This window comes from Erythrolamprus reginae, unplaced genomic scaffold, assembly GCF_031021105.1.
Source record: "Erythrolamprus reginae isolate rEryReg1 unplaced genomic scaffold, rEryReg1.hap1 H_22, whole genome shotgun sequence".
NCBI lineage: Eukaryota > Metazoa > Chordata > Lepidosauria > Squamata > Dipsadidae > Erythrolamprus > Erythrolamprus reginae.
The window spans coordinates 307,909-330,684 of record NW_027248476.1 but is presented as its reverse complement, the minus strand read 5'-3'; the positions used below and the strand labels follow the sequence as shown (position 1 = coordinate 330,684).

At 38.7% G+C, this 22,776-nt stretch overlaps 1 protein-coding gene across 4 annotated transcripts in view; it reads right to left on the bottom strand.

Annotated features, from left to right (window-relative positions):
* The window catches only part of LOC139155486 (choline transporter-like protein 5), a 208,151-nt gene that overhangs the window by 65,442 nt on the left and 119,933 nt on the right, over positions 1-22,776 (bottom strand). The gene's annotated exons all lie outside the window — the stretch shown is intronic.

The following is a 22,776-nucleotide window of genomic DNA, read 5'->3' as shown; positions in this document are numbered from 1 at the left end:
CTTGACATGTCAGAAGGATGCAAGTTGAGGACTTCGTGTATTTTTAGCAATGAAAACTGTATTCAGGAATTCAGAACTATTCAGAACAAGCTGAGTATCTGAAATGTATCAGTCAGAATTTTAGGCCTTACTCTTCCCTTTCCACAATTTATATCTTAATTAATGGGTTTTTTTCTGCCATTCCCAAATGTCCTAGATTTCTAATATCTTTCCCCTTTTTATATCTCTTGACAAATTCTAATCTTATCACTACATTTCCATCCATTGGTTAATAACATTCTAAAATCTCCACAAAGAAAAATCCCATTTGCAAATTATGTAGTCTTATATAGAGAACTTTATAAGTAATAATTATACAAACCTTATAACATATCCACAATATCAATAATTATCTGAATCCTTTTCAAACTATTTCATTTCTCTTCATATCTCAATTCATCATTTACTAATGTAAAGCAACTGTTAAAAGAGCAATTTTATCCAATTTTATTAAATCAGTATTGATTGAATAAAAAATCAGTGTTGATTCCATCAGTATATTCAATCAGTACCCTGACAACCATACCCAATATGTAAAAAAATTCAAATGGTTACAATCACACTTCTTTTCATCTTGATTAATCTAGCCTCCACCTTCATTGCTGGAGCAATGAAATGTTATTTTACTTTTGGAGGTACTGCAGCCACATAGCTATGCTTTAAATACATTCCTCCTATTTGAAGAAATAGTTTCCCACTATTCAATATTTTTGATCTATTACAGTATACAACACCATACACTACACACTATCCAAGAACTACTAATAAATTACATAAGTGCCTTTTTTTGTCGCAACTCTTCTACAGAACAGTTATACTGAATAAGAACAGTCTGACAATACATTGAAAAAATCAGGTTTAAAGATCTGTGTCTCATTTTAGTTTTCTGAATTTTCTTCTGAATGATGAAATTAAGGAATTTGCTCAAAATAATCAGATTTTGCTTCCAGAATATGCTTAAGTTTATGACCAAATTCAAAGGAAAGCTTACATTTTATCACTTAAACCATTTATGTTGAGTATAATGCAAATTTTATCCAATTTTATTCAATCAGTATTGACTGAATAAAAAATCAATATTGATTCAGTCAGTATATTAAATCTGTACCATGACAATCATTTGCAGATAGACAAGACTGTTCAAGAACACAGTTTTTAGTTACTGGTAATATTAAATATTAAACCCATACAGCAAGATTAATATGGAAAGCCTGAATTCTGTGTAAACCTTGCATGGTAAATGAAGATTAAATTCCCCATGGAGCATTGAACGGAATTGTAATAAATTCTAAATCAGTAAAATGTTAGATCATGTCATGTTAGTAATTGTATATTCTATGTTTTGATAGTTGAATAATTCCTTGACCTTCTAGTTCTCCTGAAAGGTGTTTGCATTATGAATCCTAATCTAATAAGCAAGTGTAGTTATGGCTTGAGCGCTTATACTAAATGTATTTTGCTAGCTTAAGGAAATATGTTTTCTGCTGGGTTTAAAAGAAAAATATACCCACAAGTTTTTCAGGAACGATAATTCAATTTAAATGAATGGATATGCTTGTTCTCGGGAGCTTCAGTTTATATATTCAATTTCTATAGCCACCCAATTCAACACTGTTGCTGGAGAAACATTAAGACAGAAGGCTTGGTTTCTACTAAAATTATACAGAGGCATATGTAAGAAGATGGATGTATAGACTGGGTCTTCCAGTTTATAGTGCACATGCATGCCCAAAGACCATGTGGCCAGTGAACCAAAGCCAGGAAGAGCTACAGGCAATGGCTCACATGTCCAAAGACGCAGAAAGGGGACCCCTGTGGTCACTTCCTAGGGGAGCAAAGCAGCCAGAATGGGTGGGCTGGCACTTCCCTCCCTCCCCACCTGAGGGAGGGCCCAGTCCTCCAGCCCACATTCTGATGCATATCTATGGTCTGGAATGCCTGGCCAGTTTGGGCACATGGGGCAGTGGGGGCAAGGGGTGACAGGGTAGCAGCAGTTTTCGTGCTGCCACTTCCAGCCAGGTTGATGGAGGAGGAGCCGCCATCAAGGAGGTGAGTGCCCCAGAAAGGCCAGAGGAGAGCACAACTCTTCACAAATGGAAATGCTGCCAAGGGCCTGGCTTGCCACCGTGTGAGTGGCTGCGGGGGCTGGTCAGTTGCTCCTGCCCCTTGCCCTATGGCTGCCACTCTACTCCCGTGTAGCCTTGCCACCCTAAAAGAGCAGCAGCAACAGCCATAGGGCAAGGGGCAGGAGTGACCACATAGTTCCCTCAGCTGCTGCCCCACTGGTGAGCCAGGCCCTTGGCAGTGTCTGTATTTGTGATGAGCTGTGCTCTCCTCGGTCCATCCTGGGGCCGTTCACCTCCCTGACAGTAACTCCTCCTCCTTTAGCATCCCAACTGGAAGCGGCAGTGTGAGAACTGCCACCATCCCCTCTCCCCCCCACAGCAGCAGGAGGAGTAGGCAGAGCAGATGGCCATCTAACCAGCAAATGTTACTCTGTGCGCCTGACCCAGCCAGGAATTCTGTACCATGGATGCATATTGGTGTCATGGGCTAGAGGGATGGGGCCACACAAGAAGCCTGCTCCAGGGGGAAGGAACATCAGCCCAGCCCTGAGGTAAGAATTGGCTGGGAAGCAGTCACATTTCCTTGGCAAAAGTGATGGGTGGTGGGTTGCACTGGCTTGTTCTCAGTGGCGGGCTGTGGGGGGTGCTTCATTGACACTTTTCCATTTTCTGGCACACACACATGAACACCAGCCAGCTGGTCTGCACATGCATGCACCAGAAACCAGAACACCAGATGGCACACTGAAAACTGGAAGAACATCTTCCCAGAATGTACTTAGCTGCTTTTCCAGGACGCAGATGCATGTGCTCCCTCATTTTGGCACTTGGGGTCAAAAAAGTTCACCACACTGGTTTAGGGCATTGAGGAAGGAAGGAAGAAAGGAAGGAACAATTAAGCAATAAAAGAATAATGAAAAATATATTTATTTATTTATTTTCTTACTCCGCTTATTTTTGTATACAGTGATCCCCCGGTTATTGCGTCCCCAACCATTGCGAACAGGGTAATTTGCGAATTTTGAACCCGGAAGTCAAAATACCATCTACGCATGCGTGCCCTTTTTTTCTATGGGCACGCATGCGTAGATGGTGCCCGGCAGATCAGCTGCTGGGCGGATTCCCTGGGTCTTCCCCCTCTTGCTGGCGGGAGGGCGAAGCCCCCCCCAGCACCCGCTCGCCCGCCCTTCGCCCAGGAAGTTCGCCAGGAGTCAGCGGAGAACGGCGCGCCCGAAGCCGGCCAGCTCCGATCGTTTTAAAGCAGGCGCGCTGTTCTCCGCTGACTCCTAAAGCGGGGAAGTTCGCCAGGAGTCAGCGGAGAACGGCGCGCCCGGAGCCGGCCGGCTCCGATCGTTTTAAAGCAGGCGCGCCGTTCTCCGCTGACTCCGGCGAACTTCCCCGCTTTAGGAGTCAGCGGAGAACAGCGCGCCTGCTTTAAAACGATTGGAGCCGGCCGGCTCCGGGCGCGCCGTTCTCCGCTGACTCCTGGCGAACTTCCCCGCTTTAGGAGTCAGCGGAGAACAGCGCGCCTGCTTTAAAACGATCGGAGCCGGCCGGCTCCGGGCGCGCCGTTCTCCGCTGACTCCTGGCGAACTTCCCCGCTTTAGGAGTCAGCGGAGAACAGCGCGCCTGCTTTAAAACGATCGGAGCCGGCCGGCTCCGGGCGCGCCGTTCTCCGCTGACTCCTAAAGCGGGGAAGTTCGCCAGGAGTCAGCGGAGAACAGCGCGCCCGGAGCCGGCCGGCTCCGATCGTTTTAAAGCAGGCGCGCCGTTCTCCGCTGACTCCTAAAGCGGGGAAGTTCGCCAGGAGTCAGCGGAGAACGGCGCGCCTGCTTTAAAACGATCGGAGCTTTCCAATGAGTCCCGAAGACAAACGTCAAACTTCCGTGTTTGTCTTCGGGACTCATTGGAAAGCCGCGCGGGCCGCCGACATGGGGGGCTTGCTAGCACCCCCCAAACCCGGGTTGGGGGTTCGGGGGGGTGCTAGCGACCGCGCCGCCCCCAATCTTCGGCTCCTCGCTAGCGCTGCGGAAGTTAAAAACACCATCTGCACATGCGCAGATGGTGTTTTTACTTCCGCAGCGCTACTTCGCGAAAACCCGCTCATTGCGGGGGGGTCCTGGAACGGAACCCTCGCAACGAGCGGGGGATCACTGTATTTCCATAATCACCAAGCCCTCTCAGTACTTAATATGATTATCTATCTATCTATCTATCTATCTATCTATCTATCTATCTATCTATCTATCTATCTGGCCCAAAACTCAATAACTGGTTACTAAAATAATTAGATATTATGCATTCTTCCAAATAACTTTATATTAACTAATTTTTGGAATACCTTCATTCTATTTTAAATTCAGGAAGGAGGTTGTTTTATAAAAGATATGCTATCACTGAAAACTCTTACAGCAAACCCCCCCACCAAAGTCAAGTTTCTTCTCCTATGACAACTGGCACAACTGGCACTCCCATGATAATCATATCAATTTCATTCAGAGGAGATAGTGTTGGAGATACTTTGCAGCCAAGTCATATTGGCCAAACCAAGGTCTTTATTGGTTAAATGAAAACCAATGTACAATTCATATACTGGTGTTACCAGATCATCACTTATAAATAAATTTGCTGACACAGCTTGCAGTTCCAAGTTACCTTTAGACACAATTCTATCTGGAGAACCTTACTTATATGGTAATAAGGATAACAATAGCAATAAGCTAAAGATAGCAATAGCAATAATATTTTCACAGTGCTTTACAGCCTTCTCTAAGTGGTTTACAGAGTCAGCATATTGCCCCCAACAATCTGGCTTCTCATTTTATCAACTTACAAAGGATGGAAGTTTGAATCAACCTTGAGCCAGTGACAATCGAACTATTGCCAGTTGACAAGAGTTAGGATGCAATACTATGTTCTAACCACTGTTCCAGCATGGCTCAAAATTACCATTGTAAAATCCTCACAATCCAGCTTGCAACTGTTGCCCCAAAGTTGGATAAAAGTCCCCTTGACCATACCTTCTATCTGTTCATTCATTAGTAGCTGGTATGAGCCTCATGTCATGGATGTCCTTCAAAGATAGTACCTTCCTATTGAGAGTTAATGTCTGAACTATAATAGCGTTCAAATCAAACAATATCATCTTACTAAGCTGAAACTTCAGCCTACTTTAACCAATTTTTTCTGCAAGGGCCAAATTGAAAGAAATACAGGTTCCTGATATCCATTGCATTTCTCTGATTATGAATAATAGGTTGGCATTACACTGATTACAGATATAAATGATTGGTTGTTAAAGAAGCTGACATGATGGGCTTAAGAGGTACAATTATGATGTAGATAAAATACGATAAAGGTTCCAAGAGGTTTATAAAGTTTAGTGCACTGTGAATAAGTAGTGGGTTGTAACAAAAAAAGTGTGGGGGAAATACGTACTTCAACATTATGAACAATCATATAAAATCCCATAACACTGCACCGCAGTAGAGTTAATTAGGAAATGGAATTTTAAAAAAAGTAAATATATTTACAGAAGATCTATTTTATTTTAAAAGACGTGGTCTTTTTAATTTTTATCTTACTCTTTCTTTTGACATTCTTACTATCAACACCCAAGATACCTTAACGTTATGTAAGAGAATAAAAGATGATTTCATGAACTGCAAACAGAATAACCACTCGTAAGGAGTGCTAAGAATCTTGGGATGTGTCTTTCAAGTTGAAACTTCAAGAAATAAAAATAAAAAGTCCTCCAAACAGAAATGTCCTTGGAGAGATGTGAACAAAGCTATTTGACCACTATGGTAAAGTGAGGCAGCTTCCGTGAGAAATATGAAAGACAAGAAACAATTAAAAGAAAGGACAAAGGGGAGGCTTTTAGGGAAATTGTGAAATCAAAAGCAATGAAAAATGTTCATTGCAATTACAGAATATGTCAGAATGGAGAGATGGAAAGAAGTTCAAAGCTTTCTGTTAGAATGTCTTGAATTGATTTTCTTTTAATGAGTTAGGATCATCAGAGAATCACGTACCCTACTACCGTTAGAATTCTTCCATTTCCATAGCCGTTCCACTACTGGTATGAAGTGAAAAATTAGGCACAATTAACAATCTAAGAACTTTTACGTAGTTCATTAAAGATAAACCAGCAATCAAATGCAAGATGAATGAAGGTCTCTGACACTGTTAGGGTACAGAAGTCTGTGTTTCATATGAGTTCAGATGCTGAGGTCACACTCCAATTTGGAAAAACTCCAAGTGATAATGAATGGTAGTACTTAAACTCTCGAACTTCTCTTATACTCATTAAGGATTATTTTAGCATTATTTTCCTCTTTTTGATCTAGCTGGAAAAGATTACCCTTCTAGGAGTCCATGCTCTTGATCCCATCACCTTCAGTCATTAAAACTACAGAATTCACCAATTAATACAAATAGATTAAATGCATTGAGCAGCTGCTTCTAAGTTAGATCACACTGCTCACTTGATACCTGCAGAGTAACTGAATTGCACTATTTTTATTTTAATGTGATTCAGACAGAGTATTGTGTTTATTTAAAAAATGCAAGATATAAAAGCACAATATTCAACAAAGGTTATTTCTGCCTTAACTGCTGGTTACAAGAAGGCAATGTAGAAGCAATACTGTATTAGGAACACAACAGAAGCCATAACCAAGAAGCAACATTTTATTGTTGTTATTGAGTTTCCTGTTCTTCATTCTATGTATGACAGTGATGGCGAACCTATGACACGCGTGTCAGCACTGACACGTGTAGCCATTTTTAGTGACACGCGGCCGCCGGAGAAACTTTTGGAGAGAATGCACCAAACGCACGCGACGCGAGCCCCCCCCCCCAAAAAGCCTCCTCACTCTCACCACCCCCTCCTGTTTCACATTCGTTGCTGCTTGGAGAAGCCCGCGCCTCCTTCGCCTCCCCCCCACCCAGCCCGGGAAGGAAAAAGCCGGCAGAGCGCAAGCGCAGGTTCTTAAAGGATACGCGTTGTTGATTTCCGAGCACCAAAAAAAAAAAAGGTACGCGGACGTGCGAAGAGCGAGAATAGGAGCCCGGCCCGGCTGGAGCTTCCCTGGCGGTGATGGCAAGTGAGCTTTTGGGGCCCGGTGGGAGGGCGCCGGACATTGTGTGCCCGCACAGCCATTAGGAACCCCCTCCCCCGGCAGAAATTTTTGAAGTGGTGCAAAGCAACGCAGTCCTGAATCGCTCCCTCCTCCGGCGCAAAGTCGGATGCCCAGGAAAGCGCCGCATTTGAAAAGCGCGCATTTAAAAATTGCGCCACTTTCCCAGGCAGCCGGCTTGCTGGCCGGAGAAGCGAGCGATCCGGGACTGCCTGGCTTTGTGCCATGATGACAACAACGGCACTATGGTGGACTTCAAGCGCCACCCTTCGTGACGCCCAACCCCCCGTTCCTCAGGTAGATGTCTGGCGCACTACCGGGAGGCGGAGGCGGCGCGTGGCCAGGCACTGAGCTCCATGGACACCTGGGAGGGCAAAGGGGTGAATGTGGCTGCTGCCTCTTAGGCGGAGGCGAAGGCGATGGCAGAGTCTGCGCTGGGGCCATGCAGGGATGCTGATCCAGGGGGCCATGGACCAGCAAGCCGCCCTCCACTCTCTCTCCGCTCTCCCTCTCTCTTTCTCTCTCTGTTGCCGGCGTGGTGCACGAGAGAGAAAGAGAGGGAGAAAAAGGAGGAGAGAGAATAAGAGAGAAAAAGAGAGAGAAGGAAAGCAAGAGAGAGGGGGAGAGAAAGCAAGGAAGAGAGAGACAGAGAGAAAGAGTGTGTGTGTGAGAGAGGAAGAGAGAGAAAGAGAAAGAAAGCAAGAGAGAGAGAAAAAGAGAAAGAGAGAAGGAAAGTAAGAGAGAAAAAGAGAGAGAAAGCAAGAAAGAGAGGAACAGAGAGAGAAAGAAAGAGAAAGAAAGCAAGAAACAGAGAGAGAGAAAAAGAGAGAAAGAGAGAAGGAAAGTAAGAGAGAGAAAGCAAGAGAGAGAGAGAGAGAAAGCAAGGGAGAGAAAGAAAGCAAGAAATAGAGAAAGGGAGGAAGAGAGAGAGAGAGAAAGAGAAAGAAAGCAAGAGAGAAAGAGAGAAGGAAAGAAAGAGAGAGAAAGAGAGAGAGAGAAAGAAAGAGAAAGAAATCAAGGAAGAGAGAAAGAGAGAGAAAGAGAGAAAGAAAGCAAGAGAGAGAGTGAAAGAAAGCAAAAGAGAAAGAGAAGGAAAGCAAGAGAGAGAGAGTGAGAAAGAGAGAATAAAAGAAAGATAGCAAGAGAGACAGAGAAAGAGAGAGAGAGAAAGCAAGAAAGAGAGAAAGAGGAAAGGAGGGAGAAAGAGCAAAAAAGAGAGGAAGAAAGAAAGAAAGAAAGAAAGAAAGAAAGAAAGAGGGATGGAGAGAGAAGGTGAAAGAAAGAGGGAAAGAGAGAGAAATAGGGCGAAAGGGAGGAAAAGAGGGAGGGTTTCTCCAAACTTTTTTTAGCCCCCCCCCCCCCCCCCCCCCCCCGCTCATCGTTCCCCAGGATTTTGTAAATGTGAATAATGTGCCGCGGCTCAAAAAAGGTTGGGAAACACTGCTGTAGGCCATTTGGGATTTCTGAATAAAATATAGCCTGTAAATAAAAGAAATATTTTTTCTTTAACAAGAAAAAAGATAAATAAGAGGGAATCTTGTATTCCTTTTCTTTCCTGTTAAAAGCTGGGTCTCTACACATTTGAGTGGATGCCTTCAACCTCAATTGAAGATTTAGCCAATGAAATTCAACAACAAAGAAGTCACTAAATCAGTGATGGTGAACCTGTGGCAGTCCAGCTGTTGCTGGACTGCCACAGGTTCGCCATCACTGGAAGAATTCCCCCTCCCCCTCACTTATCTTAGTTCATGGTACCACACACAAGTTAAATAATAGCAAGACCAACAAAAGAAACCAACTGACAGATTAACAAAGAAGTCACTAAGCAGATAAGTTAAATAATTATACATATTTGTTATTTAAACTATAAATATCACAAAATTATGTTTTTTTCTCAAGGTGACACACCACCCGAGTTATGCTTGGTTTTTTGGCGAATTTTGACACACCAAGCTCAAAAGGTTGCCCATCACTGATGTATGATAAGATGGATTGATTTTATTATTGTGTTCATTGTAACACTAATATGTAAGTCACCTAGAGCTGTTTTTGTGATTGATGTAAGTTAAGTGTATTGTTACCACTGATGATGATTAATTGCAAGTTAAATAAATACTGGAAGAGCATGTGAATTGCATGCTGAAAGTCTCTGTTGTAATCTGTATATATATCTCCTGCTCAGTCTAAGAAAATTGCCTTTCTAAAATCCTAAAAAAACAGGATCTTAATGCAGGTAGTCCTTCTTTAATAATCATAACTGGGAACAGCAACTGAGTCATTAAGTTAGATGGTCACTAAATCTGTAGCTGTGCTTATGATCTTGCTTCAGCTTTTCTTCATTCTAGGTTTGAGAAAGTCATAAATAAGATTAGCTGCAAAGTTATTTTTTCATCACTGCCCTACCTGCAAACAGTCACATAGATAACATAGAATTAGGTTTACTAATAGTTTGTCCCAATATTAGGTGACTCTGACTAAGAGGTTGGCTATAACTTTGTTTTCAAATTTCCAAAAGTGATTTTCTCTTTTGCTGAGCCAGAGGTTGAAATGGGAGCTGCTAGTAACATGAATGAAAAATTTAATACATTTAATACATATTTACATATATTTACACATAAGTAAAGTATGTGTGTATATACATATATTCTACATATACATATAAGAAAAATAGGTGCATGAGTATATGGCTATGGATATATGAATATATATGAGACAGGGTACAGATAGTCCTCAGCATGCAATCATTTGATCAATGACCATCAATCAAAGTTAGAATGGTACTGAAAAAAGTAACTAATGACTATTTTTGATCCAACCATTACAGCATCCATGTGTGGTTACATGATCAAAATTTGGAAGTTTGACAACTGGCACATATTTATAATGGCTGAAACGTTCCAGGGTCCTAAGATCACATTATGTGACCTTCTGATAACCAAAGTCAATGGGGAAGCCACAACCATGTTACTTAACTGCAGTGATTCACTTAACAACGGTGGCAAGAAAAGTCTTGCTTAGCAATAGAAATTTGTGGCTCAATTGTGGTCATAGGTTAAGGCAGAGGTCTTCAAACTTGGCTATTTTAAGACTTGTGGACTGCAATTCCCAGAATTCTTCAGCATAGCATAGCTGGCTGGAGAATTCTGGGAGTTGAAGTTCACAAGTCATAAAAGTTGCCACGTTTGGGGACCCCTGGGTTAAGGACTATCTGTGTTATGTATGTTCACTGCTTTGAGTTGTGTTTTACGTATACATATACACACATATCTCTGTCTCTGTCTCTCACTCTCTCCCCCCCCCATCTCTCTCTTGTATCTATTATCTATCATTTTGAATTGTGTGACTAAAAGCTACAATATCTGGCTTTCCAAGCATTATCCTCTGACATTTAATGGTGCACAGAAGGATCAAGATCTAGTCAAGTCATGATACAATGGAAATATGAGGTTTCTGAGACAAACTGCAATGCAGTTTTGTATATTTTTTTCAATTTGCTGCAGGAGATATTTGTGATGGACATCAAATCACACAGTCCAGTAGATAATAAGAAACCTTTGTGAATATGTTCTATTACTATATCTTCTTTTCTATTCTTTCATAGATATAGAGTGTTCCCTCAATTTTCGCGGGTTCGAACTTCGCGAATAGCCTATACCACAGTTTTTCAAAAAATATTAATTAAACAATAATTCGTGGGTTTTTTCTATACCACGGTTTTTCCTCCCCAATGACATCATACGTCATCGCCAAACTAATAATTTTTGCAAATAAATAACAAAAAAATAATTATTGTTAATAAATAATTATGTTTATAAATATCAGGATCGCTAAGCGTCTTATTCAATGGTGAATACCAGTAATAATGATGAGTAAATGGTTGTTAAGGGAATGGGAAATGGTAATTTAGGGGTTTAAAGTGTTAAGGGATGGCTTGTGATACTGTCCATAGCCAAAAATGGTGTATTTACTTCCGCATCTCTACTTCACGGAAATTCGACTTTCGCGGGCAGTCTCGGAACGCATCCCCCGCGGAAATCGAGGGAACACTGTATTTTATTATGACTATCTCCTCTATATCCTTCATCATGTATTTTACTATGTGTGTGTGTATATATATACAGTGGTACCTCGAGATACGAGTTTAATTCGTTCCGGACCTGGGCTCTTAAGTCGAGCAGCTCTTATCTCGAACGACTTTTCCCATAGGAATTAATGTAAATAATTTTAATTGGTTCCAGCCCTCAAAAAACTCACAAAGTTAGTCTAAATTATGCAGAAAGACATGTTTTTAATGAAGAAATGTACATGTACATATAAATGAATAATGAAGTTTCTTTCACTTAACTTGTAAACTTTCTTAAACTTTTAAATTTACATATGTTCAACTTCTCTGCCACCCAATCCTGTAGGACAGAGGTCCCCAACCCTTTTTGCACCAGGGACCGGCTTTAAGCGATCAAGAGAGGAATGGGTGAATGAATGGACGGAGGGTGGGAAGGAAGGAAGGAAAGAGGGAAGGGACAGGAACAGAGGAAGGAAGCAAGGAAACTTATGAAAGGGGAGAGTAAAAGAGGAATGAGTGAAGGGAGGGAGGGAGGGAAGAAGGTGGGAAGGAGAAAGAAAAGAAGAAATAGAGGAAGGGAAGGTAAAAGAGAGAAAGAAAAAGAGCAAGAAAGAAAGCTGCAAGCACCCCCCCGAGCCCCCCAGGCCGGCTGCAACCTTTTAAAACACGCGCGCCGCTTCGCAGCTGTCTCCTGAAGCCGAACGCGGAAGTTAGCGTTTGGCTTCAGGAGACAGCTCCTTGGCGCTTGTATCTCGAATTTGGGCTTGTAAGTAGAACAAAAATATCTCTCCCCTCCCAGCTCTTATCTCGAGTTGCTCTTAAGTAGAGCAGCTCTTATGTCGGGGTTCCACTGTATATATATATATATATATATATATATATATATATATATATACCCACTAAAACTCTCATTGTGTATTGGACAAAATAAATAAATAAAAATACATAAATAAATAAATCAGGAAGGAAATATTATAATATTATAAATGACTTCTTTGTCCAGCATGTATTATAATCAAAATAATAGCAGCAGCAGTGAAAAAATGCATTCCTAAGCAATTTTCTCACTTTAACATATTATGCTTTTCCTTCCCAATAAGTTATTATTAGTAACATGCCATTAAAATGGCATTTTAAATATTCAATATTTTTCTATAGTCATACCAAGAGTTATCTAAATTCCTTGGAAAGCAATAGCTTAATCTGTTTTCCCACGTGCCTGCTCTTCCCATTTGTGTTATCTATGAGAAACACAAAGGCCAATAAGTAAGTCTGAGCTTATTTTACAAAGCTTAAATATGAAAGCAGGGAAGAAAATGATTGTTTCTCAATTTGAGAAATGAGAGGTCTTATTACAGCCCAGCAGTTCAAGAAATATAATTAAGAAAGGCTGAAGCCTTGTCACAATCAGGAAAAATTGGCTTTCTAAATTGTTTCAACATTCCATGTGGGGAAAAAGAAGAAAATTACTGAATCATCTAGCTTTTCCATGACTAAAAGATTAATATTCTGCAAAGGATTAATTTAAAAATAATCTCTTTTTCCACCCAATTAAAAAATTAAAAAATATTGACATCATCTTACAATTTTGTTTTAAGATCCCTAATGTTCACAGACAGAAAATATTGATGAAAAAGTACAAGAACAAGCTTATCATAGGGAACTATGGCTAATGTAAATGGTTTTGGGTTTTTTTGTTGCAGTTGAGTAATATGGTCAGTGATGATAGATGATTTATTCTGTCTTTCACCATTTGAAAGGCCATGGGTTACTTATTGTCATGACCACACCACACCTAGATCTTTATGGAGTAAACTTTGGTTAGTGCTTCAATATAGATATTCTTTAACTTACCACAGTTCATTTAATGACCTTTTGAAGTTACAATGCTACTGAAAACAGTCACCTTTGACTATTTTTCACATTTATGATCATTGCTACCTCACATGATCAAAATTCCAAAGCTTGTCAACTGAGGAATGTTGATGGTGGTTGCAGAGTCCCAGTGAAAGTGAAAGTGTACAAAACAGTTTTAAAAATCATTTTTTTCAAAGCTGTCAGTAAACAAATGGCTGTAACAAATATTTTGTGCAGCAATTGAAATTTTAGGCTTAATTGTGGTCATATGTCAAGGACTACCAGTACCCTACACTGACCATTCCTTTTAAATTCCTACCCTTAAAATGTCGCTACAGAGCACTACACACCAAGACAACTAGACACAAGAGCAGCTTTTCCCCCAAATGATATCACTCTACTGAACAAATAATTCCCTCAACACTGTCAAACTTTTTACTAAGTTTGCACTTCTATTTCTACTAGTTTTTTCTCATCATTCTTATCACCCATTTCCTCCCACTTAGGACTGTATGACTATAACTTGTTGCTTGTATCCTAAGATTTTTATTAATATTGACTGTTTCTTCATTGCTTATAGAATAGAACAGAATAGAATAGAATAGAATAGAATTATATTGGCCAAGTGTGATTGGACACACAAGGAATTTGTCTTGGTGCATATGCTCTCAGTGTACATAAAATAAAATATACATTTGTCAAGAATCATGTGGTACGACACTTAATGATTGTCATAGGGGTCAAATAAGCAACAAAGAAGCAATATTAATAAAAATCTTAGAATATAAGCAACAAGTTACAGTCATACAGTCAACATGGGAGGAAATGGGTGATAGGAATGATGAGAAAAACTGATAGAATAGAAGTGCAGATTTAGTAGAAAGTCTGACAGTGTTGAGGGAATTATTTGTTTAGTAGAGTGATGGCGTTCAGAAAAAAACTGTTCTTGTGTCTAGTTGTCTTGGTGTGCAGTGCTCTGTAGCGACGTTTTGAGGGTAGGAGTTATTTGACCCCTATGACAATCATTAAGTGTTGAACCATATGATTATACCACAAATGTATCTTTTTCTTTTATGTACACTGAGAGCATATGCACCAAGACAAATTCCTTGTGTATCCAATCACACTTGGCCAATAAAGAATTCTATCTATTCTATTCTGCCTGTGGAATGGATTTGTTCTATTACCACTGTCAGTTACAACAAAAAGAAATGGTGGATTTGTCAAATTGTTGGTCTATCAGTTTTCCTAAGTACTATGAGCAAATTATATGCCGCCGGGTATCGGCATGGGAAATGAACTGATTGGCTGTCAAAATAAAAGTGTATACAGGCGAAGAAGCAGAATTTAAAGCAGAATGGTCAATGTCTGACCATTGTATTGTCCTGCATCATTTGGCAGAAAAGTAGTCTAGTGCCTTTATTGATTTAAAGGTGTTTTTTGATTTCTTGACAGATGCTATGGGGCAAATGGTCAGTCTCTACTATAGCTTGTCAGTGTACTTCACATAATTATGATTCTGCAGGAAAATGCTTTCATGCAGGGCATATGTTTCATCTTCAGAGATCTTTCTGCCTCAATACCCATGAAAAAAGAGTTAAGCAAAGATATATCTTAGCACTCCTATGTTTCAATTTTGACATCAACTCTGTAACTCAAGCCTTGTCAAAAAATAAACTTTCCTAAACTATTATTGAAAAGGAACTTTTTTCGGAAAACTTTCATTTCAGCCATCTAAACATCTTCATCCTGTACATCATTTCTTTAGATTTAGATAGCTGTCCATCTTATGACCAACTTTGGGTGGTTTCCAAAGATTTAAAAAAGTTTAAACAGCATAATGGCTACATCAAAAGTATAAAACTAAATACTGTATACAGTATTAAAAACATTAAAAACAACCAAAATCTACACTATATTAAACTTCTGATGCAGTCACCTAATCTTATCCTGGCACTTGGAGAAAAGCATTTAGGGCTAGTAAGATAGAGTTCTCTGAACTTCAGTCTCCCACATAGGACAGGAAATGTCATTTTAAAAAATCATGCTTCCTATCTCCAATCAGTGGGCAATATTTACATGAAAAAAACTAGTAGCTTGCCCATCCTTATCTGACTTAGTAGGACAGATAGAAGGATAGTCTTGGTTAGACTAAGTGAGTTACTAATTACAGTTTTAGAAGAAAAGCATAATGCTATCCCTCAGGAAAAAGCAAAAGCAACAACAACCAAAATCAATCTCATGTGTTTGTCCATTTGGTTAAGTCTTCTCTCTAACTTTATGCTTTTGTTCATACAATAACAAAAAATTCATTCTTTCTATTAGGTGATGTATCCAAGAAATCAATACAGTGGTACCTCTACTTACGAACTTAATTCATTCCGTGACCAGGTTTTTAAGTAGAAAAGTTTGTAAGAAGAAGCAATTTTTCCCCATAGGAATCAATGTAAAAGCAAATAATATGTGCGAATGGGGAAACCACAGGGAGGGTGGAGGCCCTGTTTCCTCCCAGGAGATTCCTAGAGAGGCTGCACAGAGGCTTCTCCCTGTCTTTTCCGGTTAAAGTTTTGGAGGCTCGGATTTGTAAGTGGAAAATGGTTCTTGAGAAGAGGAAAAAAATCTTGAACACCCGGTTCTTATCTAGAAAAGTTCATAAGTAGAGGCGTTCTTAGGTAGAGGAACCACTGTAGAAGGCTTGGTAAGTTTTGTTCAACTGTTATGGTTATAAGGGTTTATTAGTCTAGTTCTGTCACCATAAATTTAGAAGGTATATTTGCTGTTTAGATGTGAATAGTTTACTTTGTCTATTATAATGAACAAATAATGTTATATTGTTCTTTTAAATATTTTTTATCAGTATAGTGAATAATTGATCTCTGACTTTAAAAAAAATATTATTGCTATAATATAAACTACTGCAATAATATAAACACTATTGTGTGATCCTGATCCCTGTTTTATCTCTGACTGCACAGAAGTACTGCCCCTTTAAAAAAAACCATTTGTAATATATTCACAATAATATATTTGTAATAAAAAGAGTTTCACAATTTTGAATAAGCCATATAGGGGCAACTTGTTTTAATGGGTGTTACTTAGCATGTACACAATAATTTATTTATTTGCTTAAAATGTCCATAGCCTCTACTTCTTAAAGCAGTTTACAAACATAAATGCAATTATATTAACATTTTAAAAAACACTTAAATATAGAATCAATTATGCAAGATAATATAGGCCAATATAATCAAACTACTATGATTGCAATTGTTCTTTATCTATTTAACTTTAATTGACAAAAATGGTACAAAGCATATTTTATGGGACACTGATGAGATTCATAGTGGTTTAATAGTTCATTTATTCTGCCTATAATTTTGATATAATTGATAAAAATCAAGGGAAATAATTGTATTAATTTTAAACAACTTCTCATCAAATATTATTATAGATTCTGGATCTGATTTGATGACACTGAACAATTTCTGCTATAAAAGATGACATGCCACTAAAAACTACTTTAAAAAAAAATTAATTAACAGAGTGCTGTGGGCAAATTCTAACAAATGCAAGTTTAGAATATCCATCTCAGCACAAATGCCTCTGCCATCTGAAACTGCTAAATATCCATAAAATAGTGTCTTGAGGGGGGCCTGAAAATCTAATGTGCATTGAGTCATCTCATATAATTCAAAACAGATATAAATTGAGGGCAATAATGCCATTCAAGCCTATATATGCACACTAGATCTTGAGTTCAGTCAGTTTAGTTGGCTGATGATGGCTGACTAGCAAGAGCAAAAGGATTTGTATCCAGAAAAAATTCTACTCATCAAACTAAGTACAGTTGTCTGCTAAGAATTTGAAGGTACTTTTCAGTGTTTAGTTTGTTCTAATACAGGGCATTGCTTGTCTATGCTTCTAGACACAGAAGGGCTGGGTTTCTGTTACCTTGATACCGGTGTACTGCGCATGCATTGCCATGTTTTCCTACACATGCATGGTCATGTAATTTTACTTCCTCCACATGTGTCTCGCAAGGGGATGCTCTCGCATGCACGATTCTGGCAATTTTCTGCTTCCTGTGCATGCACAGAAGCAAAAAAAATCACTCAAATCTTGCAAGCATCCCCTCACAAGATTTTGCTTCCATGCATGTGCAGAAAGCAAAAAAAAAAAAGGCAAAAAAATCAGGAAAAATGATGGCATGCCCAACAGGCCAGCAAAGATGCTACTGAAGCTGTTGCACACAAATTACGCAATCAGCAGGCCGCTACCAGAACGGCAGAGTGGACCGTACCAGTAGGAACCCACAACTGATACAGAGATAGATTACTTCTTAAAGAAAACTAAAGGCTATATAAAAAATATATAAATGCCCTGCTTGCTCTGGCAATAACAGCATTTTCTACAGAAGGTGTGGTTAACAACGAACAGGGGCAACTAAATATATACACACTAATTTACTGAACAAAACACAGTGCTTTGTCATAAACAGTTAGAAATACTGACTAATGTTTATAGCAGTGATGGCGAACCTTTTTTCCCTCGGGTGCCGAAAGAGCACGTGTGTGCACTATCACGCATGTGCGAGTGCCCACACCCAAAATTCAATGCCTGGGGAGGGTGAAATTAGCTTCCCCTGCCCCCCTCTTGAGGCCGGAAATGGCCTGTTTCCCAACTTCTGGTAGGCCCAGTAGGCTCATGTTTCACCCTCCCCAGGCTCCAAAGGCTTCCCCCATTCCCCTGGAGGCTCTCTGGAAGCCAAAAAGGCCCTCCCAGAGATTCTGAACAAGCCAAGAATCAGCTGGCCGGTACACACGTGCACCTTGGAACTGAGCTAGGGAAATGGCTTGCGTGACAGCAGATATGGCTCCGCGTGCCACCTATGGCACCCGTGCCCTAGGCTCGCCATCACTGGTCTATAGTGACAAAATACTGACTAATGAATACCATACAAACAGATCCAGCACATACGCCAACAATAAACACTTTCTGCTTAATAAAGAACTATAAAAAAAAAAAGAGAGAGGAAATTTTGAATTATGTGTTCATTGCAGAGTGGGAAGAAGATTTTTTTTATCTCCAGAAAATAAATGCTAGTTTCCCATATTGCATTTCTTCCTAGAGCCTTATAAATTATACTGAAATTAGACAATACAGTAGTTAGGTAGCACCTGCCTTGCAGAATATGCTGTGGTTGTAGAACTTGCGAAATGCAAGTATCTGCAGTTATTGTCATGGTAACAATATATTTATATTAAGGTGTCATAGTGTAAAGCAAGGGGATAAAATCAGAAGTTAATTTTGCTACACCACTAGTAAGCTGCTACATAGCATGTAGTCTCTAAAAGATTCCAAACATCTTCAACTCCCATTAATAGAAATTCTGCCTCAAGTCAAAATTGAAGATAAAGAGCAGACCTTTTATTACTTTTCTTTCTTTCCAGCATCAAGCCTTTTAAACTCTCTAAGCATATTAAATATCATTATTGCTAAAATAAAATTAGATGGATTGCTTAGCAGCTAATTTTGCTAGTTCTCCTCTGAAGAATTCATGCTTGTTGGGCAATAAATGATAATAGGAATGGATTCTAATACAGTGTTCCCTCGATTTCCGCGGGGGATGCATTCCGAGACTGCCCGCGAAAGTCGAATTTCCGCAAAGTAGAGATGCGTAAGTAAATACACCATTTTTGGCTATGGACAGTATCACAAGCCATTCCTTAACACTTTAAACCCCTAAATTACCATTTCCCATTCCCTTAACAACCATTTACTCACCATTATTACTGGTATTCACCATTAAATAAGACACTTAGTGATCCTGATATTTATAAACATAATTATTTATTAACAATTTTTTTTTTGTTATTTATTTGCAAAAATTATTAGTTTGGCGATGACATATGACGTCATTGGGTGGGGAAAACCGTGGTATAGGTGAAGTATTTTTTAATTAATTTTTTTTAAAACCGTGGTATAGGCTATTTGCAAAGTTCGAACCCGCAAAAATCGAGGGAACACTGTATTTCTTATATGCTAGATTATTATTTTGATGTGCTAATATTGCTAATGTAATACTGTATATACCAGAAATAATTACCATTTGGCATTGGTATGATTGTTCTGATAAATATGGCTAACTGTATGGTATTATCTTGTTTCCATAGAAAAAAAAGCATTCAGGTTCAATTCCCCCACTCCAATCCTTTGTCATTATGGGACACTGAGTGTAGATTAATGAGAAAAAAATGAATTCCAACAACTATAGAATCAGGCTGCAGCATACCAGAATTGACAAAAGTGAAAGGGTTCTGAATACTTTCTGAATGCACTATATGTAATAAAAAATAATTTCAGATGGTTCAAACATAAAGTATGAATGAGGATCAAATTACAAAATGCACACAGAGACACAATACAATATATTTAAATTTTCCAGCAATTTATTTAGATTCTCAGTAATACAAAATTACAGTGGTACCTCTACTTACAAACTTAATTCGTTCCGTGACCAGATTCTTAAGTAGAAAAGTTTGTGAGAAGCAATTTTTCCCATAGGAATCAATGCAAAAGCAAAAAGTACCTGCAATTGGGGAAACCACAGGGAGGGTGGAGGCCCTGTTTCCTCCCAGGAGATTCCTAGAGAGGCCACATGGAGGCTTCTCCCAACCTTTTCCAGTGATTTCCTCCCAGGAGATTCCTAGAGAGGGCCCACGGAGGCTTCTCCATGCCTTTTCCAGTTACAGTTTCAGAGGCTCGGTTTGTAAGTGGAAAATGGTTCTTGAGAAGAGGCAAAAAAAATCTTGAACACATGGTTCTTATCTAGAAAAGTTCGTAAGTAGAGGTGTTCTTAGGTAGAGGAACCACTGTACCTGTTTACGAAACTACATGTATATTCATGTTCTCAATCAAAACATCTCCAAAATAACCACAACCATTCCTTGTACTTTTATCCATTAATGTATTAAGTACTCAAGGGTTCATTGTCCATCATTGTCTTACTCCTTCTTCAATATTAGAAACATAGAAACATAGAAGTCTGACGGCAGAAAAAGACCTCCTGGTCCATCTAGTCTGCCCTTATACTATTTTCTGTATTTTATCTTAGGATGGATATATGTTTATCCCAGGCATGTTTAAATTCAGTTACTGTGGATTTATCTACAATGTCTGCTGGAAGTTTGTTCCAAGGATCTACTACTCTTTCAGTAAAATAATATTTTCTCATGTTGCTTTTGATCTTTCCCCCAACTAACTTCAGATTGTGTCCCCTTGTTCTTGTGTTCACTTTCCTTTTAAAAACACTTCCCTCCTGGACCTTGTTTAACCCTTTAATATATTTAAATGTTTCGATCATGTCCCCCCTTTTCCTTCTGTCCTCCAGACTATACAGATTGAGTTCATTAAGTCTTTCCTGATACGTTTTATGCTTAAGACCTTCCACCATTCTTGTAGCCCATCTTTGGACCCGTTCAATTTTGTCAATATCTTTTTGTAGGTGAGGTCTCCAGAACTGAACACAGTATTCCAAATGTGGTCTCACCAGCATTCTATATAGCGGGATCATAATCTCCCTCTTCCTGCTTGTTATACCTCTAGCTATGCAACCAAGCATCCTACTTGCTTTCCCTACCGCCTGACTGCACTGTTCACCCATTTTGAGACTGTCAGAAATCACTACCCCTAAATCCTTTTCTTTTGAAGTATTTGCTAACACAGAACTGCCAATACATATTGAAGCACATTAAAAATTCTATTTATTCCTACTCATGCTTTTCTTCATTATATGCCTCTCACATTCAGCAAGTTAACTTTCAAGTCCTTGTTTGTGTAAAACATTGCATAATTCAGGCTTATCATATGCATTTGCTAAATCAACAAACATGTAATAAAGTTCCTTTCTCGTATTCACACATTTCTTAATAGTTTGCTGAATAGCAAAAATTTGACCTCTGCATGACATGTAGGCACAAAACCACCCTATACTTCTGAAATGTTATTCTTGTACTCTTCATTTGTGCTTCCTTACTTTTCCTTTAAGTATTATAATAGTAACCATATTCTTCTATTATTCAGGCATAGATGCTGTTTTCACATGTTAAAGAATTTTCACAGCCATTCCATAAGCCCACCACATCTATATTTTAATATTTTCTTCCTTAAACTATTTAAACCTGCAGCTTTAAACTTTTAAAAACATTTTCACATTATTTTTCTTCACCTACTTTTACTTCAATCCCATTCCTTCAACATATTTCTATAACTTCAATATAAACATCCACGATATTCATGTTAGCTTTTTCTCACTTCAGTTTTATCTCGCATCTTTTGAGCCCTTTTATTTTTAATTCCGCTTACTCTGCAGAAGGCTCATTACTGAACTCTTCTTCGTCTACTTTAAAAAGTTTTTACCTTTATCAAAATCTTTCAGCATTTTTCCTCCCTTTCAATCTTAACTGCCACTTGCTATCTATGACTATTATTATTGCCACTCCTTTACTCAATACACATATGTACTGTATTAGTATTTTCCTATCATCTTCCATTTTTGTAGTGATTATTTCCCTATATTTTTTTATTCTCATCCAGTTCATGTTCCACCAGGCATTCATTTTCATACTTCTCATTACTATTACTCCACACAAGAAATCACATTCTCTTTCCTTATGTCCACTCTCTATTCATTTTTTGATGGAGTAATCTACAGTATCTGCTAATATTATTTTTCCATGACCCATATTTTCTATTTCTTAACTTTTTTTGCTTCATGCCCACTTTTCTTCCAAGATCTACTTCTGATATAATCAGAAAAATTGCTTGACCTACATCTGACAATCTCACCATTTTTGCATTCTACACTAATTCTGCCAATTTTTCATCAAAAACAACCCAGTCAATTGTGCTTTTATATTTATATTTATTCCTTTGTCACACAAACCCATGAGTAGATTAATGCTTAAACCATTTATTTGGAGCCAACATTTTCAAAGCAAATCTTCACTGAACTACCATTTTTCCAATTTATTCTAGTCTCCAAATAGTGAAGTCACTTTTTCTATACTTTTTTATCTTGTTCCTATTCATGTAACCTAATTGATTTTCTGCCTTCTGGATTATATTCATTCAGTGTGTTCCACAATTTTCCCCAAATCTATTATTTCATTCTTCCATTATCACCATTAATTTGAGAGGATCTCAATATTAGGATTTCTATTTGCAGATCCACCTATCACAAAATAGTTGACCCATGCTTTCTAATATACATTTTATTCTTTTTACTTATAATTCAAACTTTACCTTCTTTGCCTTGCATGCTTTAATGAATACATTGCACAAGATCAGATTATTTTAATTCTCCTTTCTCTTAGTTTCACAAATACACTCCTTCCTTCCTTTTCTTTTTTTCTCTTTACTGTTTACTTGTCTTACATTTCAAATCATAATCTTATGTGAGTTTATTATGTGTTTATTATCAGATGGACCAAAAGCTGTTAACATCATAGCTTTGGATAATTGAGGCTTCGACATAAAACTTTCTAGTAAGGTGAAAGTATAGACTACTCAGGACTCCGGGTCATACACATATCACATACAGTATTATCTA